Source organism: Bos javanicus, chromosome 2 (assembly GCF_032452875.1).
Source record: "Bos javanicus breed banteng chromosome 2, ARS-OSU_banteng_1.0, whole genome shotgun sequence".
In the NCBI taxonomy this organism is placed as follows: Eukaryota; Metazoa; Chordata; class Mammalia; order Artiodactyla; family Bovidae; genus Bos; species Bos javanicus.
The window spans coordinates 61,020,858-61,045,637 of NC_083869.1; the positions used below are offsets into that span (position 1 = coordinate 61,020,858).

The 24,780-nt window shown below is 42.9% G+C and overlaps 1 long non-coding RNA gene across 2 annotated transcripts in view; it reads right to left on the bottom strand.

Annotated features, from left to right (window-relative positions):
- The window catches only part of LOC133260573 (uncharacterized), a 306,515-nt gene that overhangs the window by 101,359 nt on the left and 180,376 nt on the right, over positions 1–24,780 (bottom strand). For both annotated transcript variants that reach the window (XR_009740868.1, XR_009740872.1), the window contains exon 8: positions 10,974–11,016. This is a non-coding gene — a long non-coding RNA (uncharacterized LOC133260573). The remainder of the gene's footprint in view (positions 1–10,973; positions 11,017–24,780) is intronic.

The following is a 24,780-nucleotide window of genomic DNA, read 5'->3' on the forward strand; positions in this document are numbered from 1 at the left end:
GTGTCTTTGCAAAACTTTTTTTATACTATTTTTGACTAATATTCAAATTAGGATGTTATTATGATGCTGTGGTCAATAGCACACTAATAGTGCATCTGTGTACTACTACTACTAATTATAATGATAACTCAATCACAAAGAAGTTTTTAGTACTTGGAGTTTTATGATCACAGGATATAAAGAAAGGACTCAATTTTAATTGGTGCATTTTTTGTTTGTTTTAGAAGAACATGACAGAATGATCAATAAAAACTTTCAAGCATAAACAACCATACATTAGGATAAGATTTTGTGGAATAAGCAGAATAGATAGAAAATAAAGATGTAAAATATTCAAATGCTAAAGGGAAGTTTGTTTATATATTCAAAAATAGTTAGTGATGAGTATCAAATTCCTTGGGTTTTTAGATTCCACTGAACAGATTTAAGAGAATAATGTAGGAGATTTATTTTTAAATGTCAATGTTTAGAATAAAAGTTATAGACTTTGCTATGCTAATTTTCTTAGGTATGATAATAGAATTTATTATCTCAAGATAGGAAAATGTCCTTATTCTTAAAAGAGGTCCCAGATGTCATGAAATCTGTCCATATTCATATATCAACAGGGCTATTATTAATTTACTGCTTTTATTTCAGTTGACTCCTTTTCTTTAGCAAGTTCATTTGGAAAGAAAACACTATGTCATTAGCACAAATAGAAAATCAGCATTACTTGTTATAAAGAGAACATAAACATCAGTAAATAAATGAAAACAAGATGACATTTTAAATTTCTAGCTAGAGTCTGTCACTCACATGATGAATCTAAGCCTGAAATCTACTCTTTCTTACTTAAAAAGAGGGCAGGGTTGTGCTGGGAAAAGCAGTTTACAGAGTGGTAAAAGCATTAAAGCAACCTGAGATCGAATCTGACTTCTTTTTTTTTCTCTCAGATGAGGGTGGGATGAGAGACAGCTAAAACCTCAGTCTTTTACATGCCAAATGGGTTAGGTACAGGAGGCTAGGAGAACACACAGAGGGGATGAGGGTCCCAGGAAGGCCACAAAGGGACATAAAAATCAAGCTCTATGGATGGAAAAAAAAAAAAAAGCATGTGTGAGGAACTAAAATTTCAGTATGATTTGCGTTAACTGAACCTCCTGCTTTTCTTGGGAGAGTTGTAGTTCTCTCTTACTGTCCCAGAATCATCATTAACAATACCCTCTTACATTTGCAAGTATTATTTTGTCTGGACAATCAACTATAGGTCTCCCTAAGTATGACCAGAATGTGTAGAGCATGGTGAGAAGAAGCAAGAAATGAGGCCAGAGAGGTGGGCAGAGCCCAGCTGAAGCTCGAGGGCAACAGGGCATTCAGTCAGGGGAATGCCACAATGAGACTGCATTGAGAAGGCTATGTAAATAATGGACTGGGGGGCAGAAGTGAGGAGGGTAACATCCATGGGAAAGAGGAGAAATGATCTGAGGCAAATGATTTTTAGGAGGTGGATTCACAAGGGCTTGGTTATTGTGGGCACTGGATCAGGAGTAACAGAACAAGACGAGCAAGGATGATAGCCAGATTTTGGCTTGAGCAACTGTTTGAATGGTAGTACTATTCGCTGAAAGTGAAGATGCAAGGAAAAGAGCAAGGTTATGGAAGAGCTAAGTATCACTTGGGTCAGACTGAGTGTGATGTGCTTAGTGGACATCCAAGTGGATATGTGTATTGGAACCTACATGCACATGATGTAGCTGATGAATTGGGATCTGTCAGCATGAAATTAGAGTTTCTCAACATATATACACATCACATACAAATGAGGAACCACCATCCCCAAAAGGACCACTGTGATAGTGAATGTCAGAGAGAGGTTGTACGTTCAGAACCCCTACAGTGGTATGAGCAATTTGAAAAAGCCTCTCTCCTGGCAGGTAACTTCTGACAGCCCTCCCTCTGTTTGAGAATCAGTCATGCCAAGGGTATTGGAAGCCAAGCCCATAGATGGGATTGTTCAGGAAGAACAGAGGCCTGGGTAGCACTGAGAGAAGTCCCAGGATATGCAGAGTAGGAGAATATGAGCCAGCAAAAGAGATGAGAAGTGGTGTCCACAGAAAGGAGGAAATTCAAGAGAGCGTGGTGTTCCTCAATTGAGAGAGGATGCTTCCAGAAGAACGAAGGGATCAAATGATCCCGAACAGTAACCAACAGAGGCAAGATGGCCAAGAGGCCATGGTAACTCCCAAGAGGAATCCACTGGACCTGACAATGAGGAGGTCTCTACGGCTCTTGGTTGGGCAGTTGATAGGCAAAAGTGGAGGGAGTGGACAGAGGTGAGAGAGAGGAATTTTCTATCAAGACACTTGCCTGTGGCCAAGACAAGAGCAATAAGTGACCCCTGTTTAGCCATGCAGATTTCTTAGCACCAAGAATGTGACCAGAACTTGAGGAAAGGGAGTAGGAATTACAGGTCTCCCACCCAGCCAATGTCAGTCCACAGAAGCCATCACTGGGCTCCCTGAACTGGGGTGCCACTTGCAACCCCATGCCACCTCTGTTCACATGACCAGTTAGGAGAATCATATTCACATCTGGACATGAGTCTTACCCACTGGTCTGCAGGAACCTCTCCATATATAAGACAGAACTGTATCTTTTATAATCTCAACAGTAACATCAATTCTTACTACTAGACTTTACCACTAGCATGTAGTTTACACTTTGACAATCATATATAACTTATTCTTTATTCCCTATGCCAAAAACACAACTTTCAGCATCTTATAATTAAAGAAAATGAGGATCAGAGAGGTCAGAGTACCTGCCCCAGGCCACACAACTAGTTGGAAGCAAAGCCAGAATTCCAAGTCCCCATTGCCTGCCCCTGCTGAAACATCTCTGCTTCCTACAAGGTTTGCTAAACAGAAACATATTAGTTAAAATTGCCCAAGGCCTCCTGATACAAAAATTGGGCAAAGTATGCATCTCACTACACCCTTGAGGGAGAGAAAATGGTACAGAAGCTTGACCTCAGTCTGAATGCAGAAGAACCAAATTCAAGTTGTGACCTTGGGTAGCTAATTCACATAACCATCCCACACCTGCTTCCTCATGCATCAAAGTGGGGTGGGTGTTGACTTGGCCATGTACCCAATCAATGTTAAAAAATGAGCACATACCGCCAATATATATGCATTTATTTAGCCTTTCATTTATAAGGGGTTTAATGAAGAAACAGTTCATTTATCATTAAAAGGTATAAAAATAAAATATTTAATAGGATGAAAGAAAGATTAAATAAGGAATATCAAATGTCCTTTTGATTATAATGGCTTCATACCATCATCACCTAATACCTCAAGGCCTAATAAGAACTGAGGTAAGAATTGAGGTGGCAAACAAAACCAACCCAAAGAAAAAGAAAAGCAAGAAGACAAAGTGGTTATCTGAGGAGGCTTTACAAATAGCAGAAGAATGAAGAGAAGCAAAAACCAAGGGAGAGAGGGAAAGGCATATCCAATGAAATACAAAGTTCCAAAAAATAGCTAGAAGAGACAAGAATGCCTTCTTCAATGAACAATGCTCAATAATAGAAGAAAATAACAAAAGGGGAAAGACTAGAGATCTCTTCAGGAAAACTGGAAACATCAAGGGAACATTCCACCCAACAATGGGCACAATAAAGGATAAAAATGGTAAAGACCTAGTAGGTGCTGAAGAGATCAAGAAGAGATGGAAAGAATACACAGAAGAACTGTATTAAAAAGATCTTAATGAACCGGATTACTACAATGGTGTGGTTGGTCTCCCAGAGCCAGACATTCTGGAGTGTGAAGTCAAGTGGGCCTTAAGAAGCACTGCTGTTAATAAAGATAGTGGATATGATGAAATTCCAGCAGAACTTTTCCAGCTGATGAAATCTGTAAAGGATGGTGCCATCATGGTTTTACGACCAACCTAGACAGCATGTTAAAAAGCAGAGACATTACTTTGCCAACAAAGTTCCGTCTAGTCAAAGCTGTGGTTTTCCCAGTAGTCATGTATGAATGTGAGAGTTGGACTATAAAGGAAGCTGAGCACCGATGAATTGATGCTTTTGAACTGTGGTGTTGGAAAAGACTCTTGAGAGTTCCTTGGACTGCAAGGAGATCCAAGCAGTCCATCCTAAAGGAAATCAGTCCTGAATATTCATTGGAAAGACTGATGTTGAAGTTGAAACTACAATACTTTGGCCACCTGCTGCAAAGAACACTCATTAGAAAAGACCCTGATGCTAGGAAAGATTGAAGGCAGGAAGAGAAGGGGACGACAGAGGATGAGATGGTTGGATGGCTTCACTGACTCAATGGAAATGAGTTTGAGTAAACTATGGGAGTTGGTGATGGACAGGGAGGCCTGGTGTGCTGCAATCCATGGGGTCACCAAGAGTCGCACATGACTGAGTGACTGAACTGAACTGATCAAGGTTTTGCATTCATTATGTCAGCAAATCTGGAAGACCCAGCAGTGGCCACAGGACTGGAAAAGGTCAATCTTCATCCAGATTCCCAAGAAGGGTAGTACCAAAGAATGTGCTAACTATTGAACAATTGTACTCATCTCCCATGCTAGCAAGGTCATGCTTAAAATCTTGCATGCTAGGCTTCAGCGTTATGCAAACCAAGAACTTTCAGATGTTCAACCTGGGTTTAGAAAAGGAGAGGAACTAGAGGTCAAATTGCCAACATATGCTGGATTATAGAGAAAGCAAGGGAATTTCAGAAAAACATCTATCTCTGTTTCATCGACTACACTAAAGCCTTTGCCTATGTGGATCATGACAAACTGTGGAAGGCTCTTAGAGAGATGGGAATACCAGACCATCTTACCTGTCTCCTGAGAAACCTGTATGCAGGTGAAAAAGCAACTGTTAAAACCCTGTATGGAACAACTGATTGGTTCAAGATCAAGAAAGGAGTAAAACAGAGCTATCTGCTGTCACCCTGTCTGTTTAACCTATATGCTTAGCACATCATGAGAAATGCAGGGCTGGATGAGTTAACAAGCTGGAATCAAGATAGGCAAAAGAAACATCAACAACCTAAGATATGAGGATGATACCACTCTAATGGCAGAAAATGAAGAGGAATTAAAGATCCTCTTGATGAGGGTGAAGGAGAAGAGTGAGAGAGCAGGCTTAAGACTAAATATTACAAAAACTAAGATCATGGCATCTGGCCCCATTACTGCATGGCAAACAGAAGAAGAAAAGGTGGAAGTAGAGACAGATATTCTCTTCTCGGGCTCCAAAATCACTGAAGATGGTAACTGCACCCATGAAATCAAATGACTGCTTCTTCACAGAAAAGGGATGACAAACCTAGATAGTGTGTTTAACAGCAGACACAGTACTCTGCCAACAAAGGTCCATACAGTCAAGGCTATGGTCTTCCCCAGTAGTCACATACGGTTGTGAGAGCTGAACCATAAAGAAGGCAGAATTGATCCCTTTGAACTGTGGTACCTTCAAACTGTAGTGCTAGAGAAGACTCCTGAAAGTCCCTTGGACAGCAAAGACATCAAACCAGTCAATCTTCAAGGAGATCAACCCTAAATATTCACTGGAATCAGATCAGATCAGATCAGTCGCTCAGTTGTGTCCAACTCTTTGCAACCCCATGAATCCCAGCAGGCCAGGCCTCCCTGTCCATCACCAACTCCCAGAGTTCACTGAGACTCATGTCCATCAAGTCAGTGATGCCATCCAGCCATCTCATCCTCTGTCATCCCCTTCTCCTCCTGCTCCCAATCCCTCCCAGCATCAGAGTCTTTTCCAGTGACTCAACTCTTTGCATGAGGTGGCCAAAGTATTGGAGTTTCAGCTTCAGCATCATTCCTTCCAAAGAAATCCCAGGGCTGATCTCCTTCAGAATGGACTGGTTGGATCTCCTTGCAGTCCAAGGGACTCCAACACCACAGTTCAAAAGCATCAATTCTCTGGCACTCAGCCTTCTTCACAGTCCAACTCTCACAACCATACATGACCACAGGAAAAACCATAGCCTTGACTAGATGAACCTTTGTTGGCAAAGTAATGTCTCTGCTTTTGAATATGCTCTCTAGGTTGGTCATAACTTTCCTTCCAAGGAGTAAGCATCTTTTGATTTCATGGCTGCAGTCACCATCTGTAGTGATTTTGGAGCCCAGAAAAATAAAGTCTGACACTGTTTCCACTGTTTCCCCATATATTTCCCATGAAGTGATGGGACCAGATGTCATGATCTTCGTTTTCTGAATGTTGAGCTTTAAGCCAACTTTTTCACTCTCCACTTTCACTTTCATCAAGAGGCTTTTGAGTTCCTCTTCACTTTCTGCCATAAAAGTGGTGTCATCTGCAAACCTGAGGTTATTGATATTTCTCCTGGCAATCTTGATTCCAGCTTGTGTTTCTTCCAGTCCAGCGTTTCTCATGATGTACTCTGCATATAAGTTAAATAAACAGGGTGACAATATACAGCCTTGACGTACTCCTTTTCCTATTTGGAACCAGTCTGTTGTTCCATGTCCAGTTCAAACTGTTGCTTCCTGACCTGCATACAAATTTCTCAAGAGGCAGATCAGGTGGTCTGATATTCCCATCTCTTTCAGAATTTTCCACAGTTTATTGTGATCCACGGAGTCAAAGCATTGGCATAGTCAATAAAGCAGAAATAGATGCTTTTCTGGAACTCTCTTGCTTTTTCCATGATCCAGCGGATGTTGGCAATTTGATCTCTGGTGCCTCTGCCTTTTCTAAAACCAGCTTGAACATCAGGAAGTTCACGGTTCACATATTGCTGAAGCCTGGCTTGGAGAATTTTGAGCATTACTTTACTAGTGTATGAGATGAGTGCAATTGTGCGGTAGTTTGAGCATTCTTTGGCATTGCCTTTCTTTGGGATTCGAATGAAAACTGACCTTTTCCAGTCCTGTGGCCACTGCTGAGTTTTCCAAATTTGCTGGCATATTGGGTGCAGCACTTTCACAGCATCATCTTTCAGGATTTGGAATAGCTCAACTGGAATTCCATCACCTCCACTAGCTTTGTTCGTAGTGATGCTTTCTAAGGCCCACTTGACTTCACATTCCAGGATGTCTGGCTCTAGGGCAGTGATCACACCATCGTGATTATCTGGGTTGTGAAGATCTTTTTTGTACAGTTCTTCTGTGTATTCTTGCCATCTCTTCTTAATATTTTCTGCTTCTGTTAGGTCCATACCATTTCTGTCCTTTATTGAGCCCATCTTTGCATGAAATGTTCCTTTGGTATCTCTGATTTTCTTTAAGAGATCCCTAGTCTTTCCCATTCTGTTGTTTTCCTCTATTTCTTTGCATTGATCGCTGAAGAAGGCTTTCTTATCTCTTCTTGCTATTCTTTGGAACTCTGCATTCAGATGTTTGTATCTTTCCTTTTCTCCTTTGCTTTTCACTTCTCTTCTTTTCACAGCTATTTGTAAGGCCTCCCCAGACAGCCATTTTGCTTTTTTGCATTTCTTTTCTATGGGAATGGTCTTGATCCCTGTCTCCTGTACAATGTCACAAACCTCATTCCATAGTTCATTAGGCACTCTATCTATCAGATCTAGGCCCTTGAATCTATTTCTCACTTCCACTGTATAATCATAAGGGATTTGATTTAGGTCATACCTGAATGGTCTAGTGTAACTGATGCTAAAGCTGCTGCTGCTGCTGCTAAGTCACTTCAGTCGTGCCCGACTCTGTACAACCTCATAGATGGCAGCCCACCAGGCTCCCCCGTCCCTGGGATTCTCCAGGCAAGAACACTGGAGTGGGTTGCCATTGCCTTCTCTGACGCTAAAGCTGAAGCTCCAGTATTTTGGTCATCTGATGCAAACAGATGACTCATTGGAAAAGTCCCTGATACTGGGAAAGATTGAGGGCAAAAGGAGAAGAAGGCATCAGAGGATTAGACAGTTGGATGACATCACCGATGCAGTGAACATGAACTTGGGTGAACTTTGGGAGATGGCGAAGGACAGGGAGGCCTGGCGTGCTGCAGTCCACAGGGTTGAAAAGAGTCGGACACGACTGGGTGACTGAACAGAAACAACAAGGAATGATTTATCATAAAAACAGTAGATGATAATCAATAGATCAAATGCCTTGATAATTTCAAGACATTCTGGCTGACTTCCTACCAGGTTTGATGGCACTGTCATTACTCTTCCCTCACAACAGCAGCTGATGGAGAGAGGGGCCGTGGTGCCACATCCCTGAGGTCCACTTGACATTGCATCAGGGCTGTCTTTGCAGACTGCCCGTTTGCTGGGGGACAGCTTTATTTAAACAGAAAAACACAATTTGTAAATCTATTGCATTGACCAAAGTTTGTTCAGATTTTTCTGTAAGCTGTAATGGAAAAATCTGAATGAACTTTTTGGCCAACCCAATACCTACACAGTTACCTGGTTTCCTGTGGCTGCCATAGCAAACTGATACAAACTAGGGGGCTTAAAACAACAGAAATGTATTGGCTTACAGTTCTGGAAGCTAAAAGTCAAATCAGGGCATCAGCAGGCACCCTCTTTCCTCACCTCTTCTAGCTGCTGGCGTTTGCTGGCAATTCCTGGTATTCCTTGCCTTACTGATGCTTCCTTGACATCATTCATCCATTCCAACTTGTCCCCATCATCACATGGCTGCCTTCTTTTGTGTCTGTTCTTCTCTTCTTGTAACGATACCAGCTACATTAGGAGTCCCACCCTCATTCAATATGACATCATCTAACTTAAATAATTCCTACAATAATTCTACTTCAAAATAAATCCCTTTCTAAGGGACTTCAACATCCCTCTTTGAGGGAACGATTCAACTCATAACAGCATGCATTAACATGCCAGAAGGAAATGAAACAAGGATGCAGCTTTGTCCATGCTATAGAGCCTCCACCCTTGCCTCGGACATGGGACCTATTTACCATGTGTGATCCCTGGAGCAAGTGAAGACGTTGTGTCAATCCATATATTAATTTTTTTTAACTTGTTTAAATACAGGGACTGGGGAACAGAAAGAGCAGTCAGAGAGAGAGAAAGAAAGGTACAAGAGTGACCTCACTCAATTTAGCGAGATGAATGCTTCAAGCATGGGGGGTCGGCAGGCACCAGCCATGCAGTCACTATAATAATAATGTCTAGGAGATTCTGTTATACTTAACAACAGGAAGATCACCATGGCCCTTAATTTCTTTGGTTTTAAATTAGGACTTTTTTCCCCCAATACCAGTGGATAACCTTGTGCATCCTGTAGGGTACAAGCACTTTATTGTAGAGACTTCTGTCCTAAGAGAATTTCAAAGGTCTCTTCCAGGTTGAAAAAAAAATGTAATAACACCAAGAATAGTCCTTTCCCAGAGGTCACTTCCAAAATGACGAAGAAAACAGGTGCCATGAAATAGTATTAGATTGAATCATATAAGAATTTTTGAGAGGGCAGAAAGGGGAGACATGAAAAGGACACTTGAATCTATTAGCATATTTATTTTTATCTAAAGGGCATTCTTACAAGGAAAGCATGTAGGGAAGTACTGTGTCGAAAGGAACTGAGGGCCTCTCTGCTAACCATTAGCAGCAGCAGTATTTGCCATTTTTCACCTGAAAAGCAGCAGGGTGCACTGGTTAGTGGCATTCAGTTTGGAGCCAGACTCTCTAGTTCAAATCCACCTCTGTCACTTACTAGCTGTATAACTTTGTGTAATATAATCATTTTTGTGCCTCAGTTTCCTCACCTATAAAATCTGTTATACTAGTACTACCTCACAGGGGTATTTTGCAAATAAACCTATGTGAAGTGCTTAAAATAGTACCTTCCTGGTACCTAATAAGAGCTATGTAGGAGAAGGCGATGGCACCCAACTCCAATACTCTTGCCTGGAAAATCCCATGGGCGGAGGAGCCTGGTAGGCTGCAGTCCATGGGGTCGCTAAGAGTCGGACACGACTGAGTGACTTCACTTTCACTTTTCACTTTCATGCATTGGAGAAGGAAATGGCAATCCAATCCAGTGTTCTTGCCTGGAGAATCCCAGGGACGGGGGACCCTGGTGGGCTGCCATCTCTGGGGTCACACAGAGTCAGACACAACTGAAGCGACTTAGAAGCAGCAGCAGCAGGGTTACTTGGGGTTGTAATGATGATGACGATGACTACAGCCACTTACTGAACTTCTGGACCCTAACCTAAGCATTTTATTCACATTATCTCTTTTCATCAACACAAAATAGCACAGGAATTAAGAGAATGGACTGAAAAATTATACCAACTTCAAATCCAAGCCTCACCACTAACAACTCACTTTGGACAGGTCAGTGAAATTTTTTAAGTTTTATGCATGTACACACTGCCATATTTAAAGTGGATAACTAACAAGAAACTACTGTAGAGCACATGGAATTTTGCTCAATGTTATTTGGCAGCCTGGATGGGGTGGAGTTCAGGGGAGAATGGATACATGTATATGGATGACTGAATTCCTTTGCTGTTCACCTGAAGGTATGACAACATTGTTAAATGGCTATACCCCAATATAAAATAAAAAGTTTAAAAAATAAATACATATAAACATGGAGATATTTCCATTTTCACTTAAATTTTTTTTTCTAAGCTTTTCTAAGCTTCCTTAGACCTATCGAATTTTCCATGTGATCCATCTAGCATAGCACCTGGTGAACAGCCAATGTTTCACTAATGTGAACTCTTATGATTCATAATTGAATTAGGAAAGTGTAATTACCCCATACTGGTCCAGGGTCTCCCAGTGGATGTGGATTTGAGCCTGGCCTAAAAGTTAAATCTATATAGGCACCTGGTGCTATGGTGGGCATAGCTTAGACCATTTTGTCATTTGATCCCTTACATTTCATGACACCTTATCAGTTATCCATTGGCAGGGATTTCTCAGAGCAGCAAAAGGTACAAATGTAAGCACCAGCCCTTCCACCAGAATAACAGTACTCACGCTCAATCTTTCTTAAAAGCAGAGGTGCTGGCCTGCCTCGACGCTGTGGGAAAACAAAAATTTAAATTACCGTTGAATGGAGGGAATTTTGAACTGTTTCTAGACCTAGCCCCGAAACTAACCAAGATGTGGCCCTGGTGGAACAGATTATTTGGTAACCTAGGGCCCCTTTGAGTTTAGAAATTCTACAATTTTATAAACTTAGAATGCAGGTGGGGATATAAGAGCAAGATAACTAGTGAACAATTTGAGGTCATGCATGGCCAAAGGATAAAAGTTTTGTGGAGGTTAGGGTGAACTTTAACTGATGATTTAGACAGTAGTTTCTAAAATGCCCAATCATGAAAATATCCTGAGGTTCTTCAAATGTAAAGACTTCTCAGCCCTACTCCAGACCAACTGAATCACAGACACCAGAGAATCATTATTTTTAACAAGCACCTCTGATTCTGATCAATGGACTTTATCCCTAGACAGTTAGATTTAATTAGGGTAGTGTTTCAGGTGACAGCATTTTTTTTAATATGCTATCTAGGTTGGTCACAGCTTTTCTTCCAAGGAGCAAATGTCTTTTAATTTCAAGGCTGTAGTCACCATTTGCAGTGATTTTGGAACCCAAGAAAATAGTCTTTCGCTGTCTCCATTGTTTCCCCATCTATATGCCACGAAATGATGGGACCAGATGCCATAATCCTAGGTTTTTGAATGCTGGGTTTTAAGCCAACTTTTTCACTCTCCTCTTTCACCTTCATCATCAAGAGGCTCTTTTATTCCTCACTTTCTGCCATAAGGGTGGTGTCATCTTATCTGAGGTTATTGATATTTCTCCCAGCAATCTTGATTCCAGCTTGTGATTCATCCAGCCTGACATTTCACATGATGTACTCTGCATATAAGTTATATAAGCAGGGTGACAATATACAGCCTTGACACACTCCTTTCCCAATTTTGAACGAGTCTGTTGTTCGATGTTCAGTTCTGTTGCTTCTTGACCTGCACAATAAATACCTTACTTGGCACCATCCACACCCCCCTCTCCTGGCAAACATTGCTAGTTGATTACTGAATACTCCCACATTGAGCCTAGATCTTCCCAACCCCTGATGCAGGTGAGAACAGTGTGAGAAGAGATGGGGAGAAAGTGACATGATTAAGGCTCTGTGTCTGTGCGTTTGGCAGAGGGAGTAAAAGTGGGGGCAAAATGAAGATTATTCTCCAGGCCTGGGAGGGAGTACTAAGGAGAAAAAAGACACAATAAATGAAATCCCCACAAGCACACTTTGTTGTTGTTCAGTTGCCAAGTCACGTCCAACTCTGCGATTCCATGGGTTGCAGCACACCAGGCTTCTCTGTCCCTCACCATCTCCTGGAGTTTGCCCAGGTTCATCTCTTTTGAATCAGTGATGCCATCCAACCGTCTCATCCTCTATCGTCCTCTTCTCCTCCTGCCCTCAATCTTTCCCAGCATCGAGGTCTTTTCCAACGAGTCAGTTCTTCACATCAGGTGGCCAAAATATTGGAGCTTCAGCTTCAATGAGATTTAGGTTTGATTTCCTTTAAGATTGACTGGTTGGATCTCTTTGCAATACAAGGGACTCTCAAGAGCCTTCTCCAGCACCACAGTTTGAAAGAATCAATTATTCAGTGCTCAGTCTTCTTTATGGTCCAACTCTCACATCCGTACATGACTACTGGAAAGACCATACCCTTGACTATACAAACTTTTGTCAGCAAAGTGATATCTTTGCTTACTATGCACTATTTTTTAAACACCACATAATGAGCAGAAGAACAAAATATCTTCTGTTGCCATGCTACCATATAATCTTACTAGGAGACTAACTAGCCACAGGGGTCTGTTAGTAAGTGACCCAGTGAGGACCCAGAAATGGGGTTGAATGTTTGTCTACCCCTTGACCCCTTGAAGGAGCACCCCCTCCATCCCCCTGTCCCAGACCTCTCTCCAGGCTACTGCTGTGGATGACATCTCAGGCACAGACTTCTGTAGGTCCCTGGCCCCTGAGGACCTGATACTCTGACAAGGCTGAGAGCTGTCTGAAGTGGGAACCACTTCACAGATGGGGAGATGTTAGCAAAGGCTTTCCTGAGACATTCCACTTGACACTTGGCCAGACTAGGTTTCCACCTTTGCAGAGAGGGGTCGACTTTCTACAAAGAGGAGTCAGCACCTTTAAATGAGTCACATCCCCTGAAGGTGTTTTCTCCCCTTCTTATAATCCCTTTTGTCTTTTAGAACCAGAGGAGACAAATGTGGTATTATGCTCTTCAATAATTGGGTTCTCCATCCTGGCCTTAGCAAAGCCAAAAATCTATAAGGAAGCATGTGGTTCAAACTCAGGGTGGGGGTGTTTATCTGTTTGGAGAGGTTGGGCTGTTCCCAGAATAATCATTACTGCAAAGGCAAATCAATGCCTGAAGATTTGCTCCCTGCTTTTGCACTAATTAGTGTACAGAAGGGAGGAGGAGGGGGAAGAAAAGCAGAGGGCAGCCACCAGCTGCGAAGATTTGTTATGTTAATTAAACAACAGGATGAGACAGGAAAGCCAGTTAGGTCTGATCTGTCCTAGGTGCCCAGACTGGCCCTGTGATGCCCATGAGGGAGTTGTAGGGATGTGTGTGGGTTGGCAGGGAGTCATTGCCTCCCCTCTGGTTGCCCCTCTTGCCCCAACACCAAGAGTTCAGCTTTGGAGTCCTAAAAGCTCTTCAACTGGGCACCAAGAAGCAGCTCTCATGCCAACCTCAGAAACCAACTTGAAGCACCTGGGACACAAACAGTGTGGGGTGTGGGGAGGCTTCCGCGTCATGGGCACAAGCACTCTGCCAGCTCGAGGCAGCACCAGAAAGCTCTGCTGTGGTGTCACAGCTGTATTTTCTTCTGGCTTTAAGCACAGGTTTATAAGAGAGGATAAATGGGTTAGTGAGCGGAAGAACACTGAGGGGGAGTATGGAGCAGAGATGAGAGTCTCGTGATAAAGCAAAATGGAGTGTTACTATTAGTGAAGCAACTCTGCTTTTAAAAAGCAGATTGCACATCTAGGTGTCTATTAAGTATACTCAAAAACAGCTTGATGTGCTTGCTTTCAATCTCTTCACATTTCCTGCACCCAAAGAAGCCACCTTGCCAATACCTTCTTGAGGTGGTGAAGGCAATCTGTTTGTCACCTTCAGAGTGTCCGGGACGGCTGCAGTAGCCTGGGCAAACACAATGGCGCCAAGTCCCCAGACAGAGCCAGGGGCTATAACCCTTGCAATCATCTCCCTTGCTCCCTGGAAATTGTCCCTTCAAATGCAGGCAGCTCCATTAGACACAGGGAGACAGATGCACCATCAGAATCATGGGGATTTACAGCTGGAATCACCAAACAATGTATGATCCCACACTCTCATTTTGGAGGCAATAGAACAGCTGAAAGTTGCAGTGATAGCACAGAGGGACAAATGGTCAGAAGCAGGGCCAGCTGAAAACCAGGGTTCCACACCTGGCCCATACCACGGTCCCATTCATGGAGATAGTTGGATTCTGCTCCAGTCACTGTGATTTGCTGGGGCATTGCCCTGTGTGTTTCTGGTCAGCTCCCAGGACTTTGGAGAAGACCAAAAAGGGCTGAAAATCATTTATCCATTGGGCAAACTGATAATTGAGGCCATGCTCTATGCCAGAGATGAAGCTAAGTTCTGGGAGAGCAGACTCACAGTCCAGCAGGAAGAGCAGAGTCATGAACCAAAACTCTTTATCTGTCATGTACCGTGCGAGTGGGTACCAGAGCCCAGGAGAAGAAGCAGGCTGCACTGAGCTAGAAATGCCTTCCTGGAAGAGCTGGCATCTAAGCTGAGCTGCAAACCCTCCCAGAGCAGCAGCCAGCCTTCTCGGCCTTCCTCATACCTTTGGGATGCTTCTCCTAGGAAATCAGCACCTTTATATAGAGTTGGCCAAAAAATTCATTGAGGTTTTACCATCACATCTTACAGAAGAACCCAAATAAGCTTTTTGGCCAACCTAATACCTGCCCTCAAGCTCCAAGTACCTTAGGACTCAAAGGTTTGCCCTCCCCAAGGAATACCTTCTGGTCCCTTCTCACCTTCAGAACTTACTTCTCATCTTACTGGGATAAGGAACACATTCTAAAAATGGATGGTGAGGGACTTCCCTGGTGGTCTAGAGACTAAGACTCTGCACTCCCAGTGCAGGGGACCCAGGTTCAATCCCTGGGCTGGGAACGAGATCCCACACGCTACCACTAAAGATCCTGCATGCCACAACCAAGACTCCTACGCAGCCAAGTAAATAAATATTTTAAAAAATAAATTAAAAAAATGGATGATGATGGTTGCATGACTTGATAAATTTACTCCAAGTCACTGACTTGCACATTTAAAATGGTGAACTGTGTAGTCAGTAAATTATACCTCAATAAAGTTGTTTTTTAAAATTCCCAACATTTTTTATGGTATAGTACTCAGAGAAAATAATATCATTTGTGTCATGCCCTGGGGTAAAGCAAAAAATATTTAGAGTTTAAGGGGGAAGAAAGCATTATATTTTATTTATATCAATAGAAGACAAATAAAATGCTTACACTGCAGAAAGATATTAAATATTGAATTTATATAAAATATCCAAATAAAATGTTTTCAAATATTTAAGTGATACGCTTGAATTTGTGTTTGTGAACATACTTTTTATAACCTCTCCCCATTCTCCTGGGGGCACACAGATTAGAAATGGTTACCTGTAACTCAGGAACAACACTGTAATGGCAATTCTTAAAATTCTTGGTTTCCATCAGTAAGAAACTTTGTTCCCATGAGGAAGTGATACAGATTTTTAATCATTTTTACAACTATTCAAAAATCAGCCTTGGAACTCTATTGGAATAATCAAATAACTCTTTTCCTTTATTGACAGATAAGTAATATTGACTTTTTTATAATGTAAAGATTTCAATTCAATCAACTTTTTATGCCAAGTATTTCAAAATAATGATAACACATACATCTGCAAAATGTACATAAATGATTACAATGATCAGCCTACAGCTGGCTTGACCACCACTAAAAAGTATAGCAGCTGTAGAAACAATGAAGGGATGTATGTGAAAACACCAGGAGTGGTGACCACCAGGACACGCTGACTGACCCACACCTTGGATGACATACCCCATTCCTGGGCATTTCGAACACTAACTCCTCCTACTGGTCCCTGGGCTCTTGTCCTCAATGGGCAGTGGTGGGCCCTACAACTGGCTGCCCCTGCTGATGCCCAGGGAGTGGGGCAAGAGGTAGATGGTCTCCTAGCAGGACTGGGGGCCATGATGGCAGACCCCCTCCATTCATTCAGACATCTTCTGAGAGACTCCCGAAGGCCAGCCTACTACTCTGAGGCACAAGGGATTCTGATCTTAGGGGGCACAAACTGTGCCAATGCCTAACACCTCCTGTGTCTAGACTCCCAGATAACCTGTGTGCATTTCCTAAGAGGTTTCAAGCATCCTGAGACAATATCCATTTTGAGGCTTTGGAGGTTCACTCTCTGGAGAGGCACTGTGCTCAGAGCAAGAGGAGCAAAAGGTTAAAAACAAACTAGGAAAACAATCTCTGTTAAAGAAGTGGGTGGACAAGTAGCACCTTGGTGAGAAAATAGAAAGGGAGGAAATCAAGTGCTGAGAGATCACAGAGGTTAAAGGAAGGGAATAATTAGCCAAGAGAGAGAAGAAAAGTCTAAAGTACTAATAGGAGGGGGAGGAGAACAAAGCTGTGGGAAATGATAGAGAAGTGGTCCTGAGGCTCAAGACAAGGCATATAGGGTGGGGGCAGGGGAGACGCTGTTAAGAAAAATGATTCATGATGCTTTTAAAATGGTAATGGGACTTGCCTAGTGGTCTAGTGGTTAAGACTCCAAGGTCTCAGGGCAGGGGACGTGGGTTTGCTCCCTGGCCAAGGAACTAAGATCCCACACATGCTGCAGCCAAATAAACAAGTATCTGTTCCCCCACCTTCATCCTGGATTTACTCTAAAAAAAAATGATAATGAAAACTGCATTCAAGAGGGACCACTGCAATAGGAGTTTTGTAAGTAGGGGAGAAAGATCAGGCTCAACATCAAATACAATAAGAATAAGTGGAGATTTATAGCTAAGGAGCGGCGGTGGGGGTGGGGGGGCAGGGGCAGGGGTCAGTGGATGGATGATCACTAAGAGGAAACATCCAAGGTGCGGGGATTCTTGCTAAACCGAGCTAGCAAGATTCTTGCCAAAGGCAGGCCAGAGTGAGAAGTTACCAAAAGTGTGGGATGAGGAGTTTGATCAGATATCCAGGGTGATCAGACATCAAGGGTGGGGAGATATTTGCTAAACTGACTCAGCAGAATTCTTGCTAAGACTGGACTAAGCAGGTCAAGGACAGAGCCCAAGGTCAAGGATTTAGAAAAGAGGAGGGCTCAGAGGAGCCTGACTCAGGTTTGGCCAAAGACAGTCTTTGTCAGAGAGGCGTGGTAGGTTTAGGAAGTGATGTGGCCAATGGAAGTAGTGCGTTCTGGTTTACTGACCCAAGGAAAAGAGGCTGTGAGGGTACTGCTGGCAGGGCTGGGGGAATGGAGGGCTCATTGAGAGAGTCAGGACCCAGAAGTGCAGGAGTTCGGGGGTCCAGAAAGAAAGGTCTTCTTCTGGGGAAGGAAGTTCCTTTGCTTTTGAGTTGGGAGCAAAGTTTCTCCTTTTGGGATAACAAAGGGATTCAAGGAGCCAAAAACCACCAACCAGTCAGTTGGTGCAACAGATGGGGATAGCCGGCCGATGGCAATGTTCCTTCATTATTCACGTGCCAGCACTTTCTGGACAGCTGTTGTGTGCCAGGCTGGAGACAACTGAGACGTGGCCCTTTCCCATTAGGACCTCAGAGTCCAGAGAACAAGTGAGCTATCAGACCATCAGAGCCAGCAGAAAAGACCAGGAGATGGCAGGATGCAGTGGGGAACCATAGTAGGTACACCCAACCTGCCTCAGAGGGATGAGGGAGGCTTCCTTCAGGGGGTGGTACTGGGACTTCCCTGGCAGTCCAGTGGTCAAAACCATGAGTTTCCACCACAAGGGGCACCGGTTTGATGCCTGGTCATGGAACTAAGATCCCACATGTCACTTGGTGTGGCCAAAAACTAAAAAAGAAGTGGCATCTCAGCCAAGACTTCAGGAAAAGGAGGAATTAGACAAGAAGGGAAAAAACTATTACAGGAAACTGCCAAGAGGCAAAATGGAACACTGCATGTGGAAACTGAATATGTTCAGTTTGGGTGAGGGCATAGCAGAGAAAGTTAGAAGGTGATGGCCAGAGAAATAAGGCAGGAGCCAGATGATGAAGGATGTTATCGTCTGAGTTGATGGCTCTGCAGTGTGCCCAATGTTCCTTTCAGTCTTTGGAATAAAGAGGCTGATCTAAAGAAGGACGTGTTTCCTTATTCTCCTAGACTCTTGGGACTCAATCCACAAAGAAAAATCCTGAGGTGTGAGGTCAATCAGGTGATACAGTGTTTGGATCATATGAACGAAGTGAAGTGCCCTGCAGATCAAAGCCTTTACAAACAATGTTCACTGGGTTTAGCTGTTGTCCTGGCTCTTTCCTTTCTTTGCAGAGATTACACAGAGTAATATCAGTCGTGACTACTTTTCCTTAAATAGCATTTTTGTCTCTTATTTCCCCACTCAAGAACCTTTTGAGCCTCCCCACTGACAGTCTCATCAAGTCTGAGTTTCCCTGTTTGAGCTTTAAGGCTCTCCCATAGCTGGCTCACTTCTTATTTTCCTTCTTTCACCTAATGTGGAACTCTTGATCAGCCTTCTCAATATCAACACACTTAGGGATTGCCTTAGAAGACAAAGACCCTGTAGTGAGAGTTTAATTGCTGTTTGAGAGAATTTCATAACCTAAGAAAGCAAAAAAGTGTCAGAAAGTGTAAGGAGAGTGGGACTGTGCATTTCTGCCTCTGCACCTCTGAAAACCTCCTGATGCCTGGTGACTGACAAAGAAGGTGAGGTCAAAGGAATATGGAAGCATATTTGATCAAGATCATGAAAATGGAGGATCAGTAAAGTGTAATTGTAAAGAGCATGGTTTTTGGAGAAACACAGAGCCCCTGGGCCTTTACCAATTTAAATTAACCCTCTCTGAGCCTCAGTTTCCCATGTGGACAAATCTGATGATCATAGCCACTTCCAGGGTTATTATGGAGAGTAAGTTAAATTAGATACTATATACCAGGTACTCAAAGCACTGAATACAATGCCTAGCAGATACTCAATTAATTGTAGTTACCAGTATTCATTATCATCATCATATTCTGAAAAAAAAAATAGATGACATGTTAGATATCTATCTCAGGATTCCTATTGCTGATCCACATGCCAGCTGTGTGCCTTGAGTGAACTACTTCATCTTCCTGTTCCTCATTTTCTAATCCATAAAATGGGGGTAATAGTGGGTACCACACACATCACTGTGAGGAATATTATTTATACCAGCATATATGGTCAGTTCAGTTCAGTTGCTCAGTTGTGTCTAACTCTTTACGACCCCATTGACTGCAGCATGCCAGGCTTCCCAGTCTATCACCAACTCCCAGAGCTTTCTCAAACTCATGTTCATCGAGTCAGTGATACCATCCAACCATCTCATGCTCTGTCATCCCCTTCTCCTTCTGCCTTTGATCTTTCCCAGCATCAGGGTCTTTTCCAATGAGTCAGTTCTTTGCAGCAGGTGGCCAAAGTATTGGAGTTTCAGCTTCAGCATCAGTCCTTCCATTTTATTCAGGACTGATTTCCTTTAGGATTAACTGGTCTGATCTCTTTGCAGTCCAAGGGACTCTCAAGAACCTTCTCCAACACCACAGTTCAAAAGCATCAATTCTTTAGTGCTCAGCTTTCTTTATAGTCCAACTCTCACATCCATACATGACTACTAGAAAAACCATAGCTTTTACTAGGTAGACCTTTGTTGGCAAAGTAATGTCTCTGCTTTTTAATATGCTGTCTAGGTTGGTCACAGACAAAATCACTGCAGATGCTGACTGCAGCCATGAAATTAAAAGACACTTGATCCTTGGAAGAAAAGCTATGACAACCTAGACAGCAGATATGGTAGGGGGTCCCCAAAGAAAGAGACCCAGGAATGGCTTGTTTGACATAAAAGAACCATTTGGGGCCAAAGCCATCTGTGATCTAAGCCTAGCTACAAATGCTTGCCCTTAAACAGATCTCAGTAATTCATGATCTTAAGGAATGAAGAAACAAGGAAGGAACAGTCAAGAAACAATAGTACAGTCTCGGGGTAGGGTCCTGGTTCCTCAAGGGATACACATAATAATACATCTTAGAGTTCTTCAGGGACTAAGGCCCCACCCAGGCAGAGGACAGAATGCTGATGATTACCCTCCTCAGTTCAGTTCAGTTCAGTCACTCAGTCGTATCCCACTCTTGGCGACCCCATGAATCACAGCACACCAGGCCTCCCTGTCCATCACCAATTCCCGGAGTTCACTCAAACTCATGTCCATTGAGTCAGTGATGCCATCCAACCATCTCATCCTCTGTCAACCCCTTCTATTCCCGCCCCCAATCCCTCCCAGCATCAGGGTCTTTTCCAATGAGTCAACTCTTCTCATGAGGTGGCCAAACTATTGGAGTTTCAGCTTTAGCATCAGTCCTTCCAATGAACACCCAGGACTGATCTCCTTTAGGATGGACTGGTTGGACCTCCTTGCAGTCCAAGGGACTCTCAAGAGTCTTCTAAAACACCACAGTTCAAAAGCGTCAATTTTTCAGCGCTCAGCTTTCTTCACAGACCAACTTGCACATCCATACATGACCACTGGAAATACCATAGCCTTGACTAGATGGGCTTTGTTGGCAAAGTATTGTCTCTGCTTTTTAATATGCTATATAGGTTGGTCATAACTTTCCTTCCAAGGAGTAAGTGTCTTTTAATTTCATGGCTGCAATCACCATCTGCAGTGATTTTGGAGCCCAAAAAAATAAAGTCAGCCACTGTTTCCACTGTTCCCCATCTATTTCCCATGAAGTGATGGGACCAGATGCCATGATCTTAGTTTTCTGAATATTGAGCTTTAATCCAACTTTTTCACTCTCTTCTTTCACTTTCAGCAAGAGGCTTTTTAGCTCCTCTTTACTTTCTGCCATAATGGTGGTGTCATCTGCATATCTGAGGTTACTGATATTTCTCCCGGCAGCATTTCTCATGATGTACTCTGCATACAGGTTAAATCAGCAGGGTGACAATATACAGCCCTGAGGTACCTCTTTTCCTATTTGGAACTAGTCTGTTGTTCCATGTCCAGTTCTAACTGTTGCTTCCTGACCTCACCAGAGATCAAATTGCCAACATCCCTTGAACCATTGAAAAAGCAAGAGAGTTCCAGAAAAACATCTACTTCTGCTTTATTGACTATGCCAAAGCCTTTGACTGTGTGGATCAAAACAAAGTGTGGGAAATTCTTAAAGAGATGGGAATACCAGACTACCTGACTTACCTTCTGAGAAATCTGTATGCAGGTCAAGAAGCAACAGTTAGAACTGGACATGGAACAACAGACTGGTTCCAAATAGGAAAAGGAGTACATCAAGGCTGTATATTGTCACTCTGCTTATTTAACTTATATGCAGAGTACATCATGAGAAAAGCTGGGCTGGAAGAAGTACAAGCTAGAATCAAGATTGCCAGGAGAAATATCAATAACCTTAGATATGCAGATAACACCACTCTTATGGCAGAAAATGAAGAACTAAAGAGTCTCTTGATGAAAGTGAAAAAAGAGTGAAAAATTTGGCTTAAAACTCAACATTCAGAAAACTAAAATCATGGCATCTGATCCTGTCCCTTCATGGCAAATAGATGGGGAAACAATAGAAACAGTCACAGACTTTATTCTGGGGGACTCCAAAATCACTGCAGATGGTGACTACAGCTATGAAATTAAAAGACACTGGCTCCTTGGAACAAAAGCTATGACCAACCTAGAAAGCATATTAAAAAGCAGAGACATTACTTTGCCAGCAAAGGTCCACCTAGTCAAAGTTATGGTTTTTCCAGTAGTCATGTATGGATGTGAGAGTTGGACCATAAAGAAAACTGAGCGCCAAAGAATCGATGCTTTTGAACTGTGGTGTTGGAGAAGACTCTTGAGAGTCCCTTAGCCTACAAGGACATCAAATCAGTCAATCCTAAAGAAAATCAGTCCTGAATATTCATTGAAAGGACTTATGCTGAAGCTCCAATACTTTGGCCACCTGATACAAAGAAATGACTCATTGGAAAAGACCCTGATGATGGGAAAGATCAAAGGCAGAAGGAGAAGGGGATGACAGAGGATGAGATGGTTGGATGGGATCGCCAACTCAATGGACATGAGTTTGAGTAAGCTCTGGGAATTGGTGATGGACAGGGAAGCCTGGCATGCTTCAGTCTGTGGGGTCACAAAGAGTCGGACATGACTGAGTGACTGAACTGAACGGACATTCCTTAATTCAATCAACTGAAGTTTGGACTCAGCCAACCTTTGCCCCAGTTCTATGCTGAATTTTCCTCTGCTCCAGTCCCTTCATGAATATGTATGTACCCCTAGCTTAAAACTTCTAATTCAGGGAGACACTGCTTTGGGGAAGCTCTCTGATGTTCTCTTAACTTGTAGTAAGCAATAATAAAGCCTTCCTTCTCCCCATTTTTGGTGTCTATTGGCTTCTACCCACAAAGAGGCAAACCCAGTTTTTGGGAAACATTGGCAGTGAAGTCTGAAAAGAGGAGAAAAACAGAAGTCTAGAGCAAGGTGAGGACTGCTGCCAGCCGTCAGTTCTCAGGGCTGCTGGCATATAAACAGACAGCGAAACAGAATACAAAGTCCGGAAATAGATCCAAATGTATATGGGACACTATGACCGTCTCTCCAATCAGTGGAGGAAAACGGAGTTGAGACCCTGGAAAAGCTGGCTGCCATCTGGAAAAGCTGGCTCTAGCCCTCTATCTCCTTTGATGAGGACAGAGTGAACTGGGCAGATGGGGAACAGAGTTGGGCCAGAGACTCTTACCCTATAAACTTGTAAGTTTTAAAGTTGGACCTACTCAAAAATATTACCTACTTTAAAAAGTGAAAGGGCAAAAAAAGACAGTACTCCTGAACGATGAAAGAAGAAATGTCCAAGAGAAGAGCCTGGAATCTCACAGACAGGACTGGTTTCATGGGGAAATGAGCACACCATCCTTACAATAGGTTAAGCAGGATTGCCGTGAAAAACCTAGAAAAGGGCTCTTGGGGTCCTTCTGTGTCATTAGTCATTAGGTCACAAGCTCAACACAAATTCAAGCACTATTCAGAAAGGGGTAGAGTCTCAATGCCAGTTTTCCCAGAACTGCAGTGAAGTTTGCCAGATTAGCACAGATCTGAGCTGCTGGAGGTGTAGGACCCTGGATAAGTAAGTTTGAGAGGAGGCACAGACACAGGGCCTGGGGGTACCACTGAAGCCATCAGATTCAAAGAAATAAAGGAACAACAGGGCGAGGGAGTACAGTAGGATCCCAAAGACAGAAGCCCTGAGCATTCACTGAGAGAAGGCAGGGGAAAAAGAAGATCAAGAGACGTTTCTCTAAGTTCACCCTCTACTATTAGGCCTGGCCTTAGAAGAGTGCAGACTTTCAAAGAAGCTGGAGGCTGCATGTACTGACCTCGGAAAAATCTCTCAGGCCCCACTGTTCTCAGCAGTGATTTAAATTCAAGTGCCCAACTGATAAAAGTTTACACTTCCCAGATTTGAGGGACACAGGGTGCCTTTCACTCACACAGAGCTAATCCAGGGGAGTTCCTGGTTCCAAGGCACTCCTCCACAGGAGCGGGAGGCCCTGTCCCACCATCCCAGCCTTTGATTTGTACCTCCCACCAGTGCTTCCTAAGAGGGCTCACTGCACAGGGCAGAAGGGTCCCTCAGTGGGTTCCAGGTGACAAGAAAGAGAGAAGCGGAGAGCAAAATCAACGCAGCCCGTAAACTCTCATTCCCTTGACTCTCCCCACAGCTACAAGGACCACAGTCAAATTCAACTGATGTGGAAGGCACTGCTGAGGAATGGTCTCATTAACATTTTTCCTGATTATAAAAGAACTCTATTTCTTGCCCCCCCTGGATCTTACTCTGGAGACTAGACACAGTGACAGCATCATTATTTATAAAAGTATCCAGAAATAAAGGATGAAACATAAGAAAAAGAATCCAAACACCAATTACGCTACTACCAAGGTAACACTGTTCTATTGGTATATGTGTTTCCAATCTTAATAAAGCTTGGTTGATATAATTTGGATGATGTGTATTGTGTGACTCTTTTGCGACCCCAGGGACTGTAGCTCTGTCCATGGGATTCTCCAGGCAAGAATACTAGAGTGGGTTGCCATTTCCTTCTCCGGGGGATCTTCTCGACCCATGGATCAAACCTGCATCTCCTGCATTGGCAGGCAGATTCTTTACCACTGAGATACCTGGGAAGCCCCTAATTTGGATGATATTCTAAATGAATAGCATTAATATACTGTTAATACATACATGTATGCAAATATATTATTTGCCCATGGACTTAAATTCCTAATAATGTTCAGTGATAACATATCATTCCATCCAAAAGTTATCCTGAATTTTATTTAATCAATCCCACAGTGTTGGACTTTTTTGGTGGTCAGTTTTCACTAACATAAATAATGTTCAATAGATAATGTTTACTTAAAAATGGATCTACATACCAGATC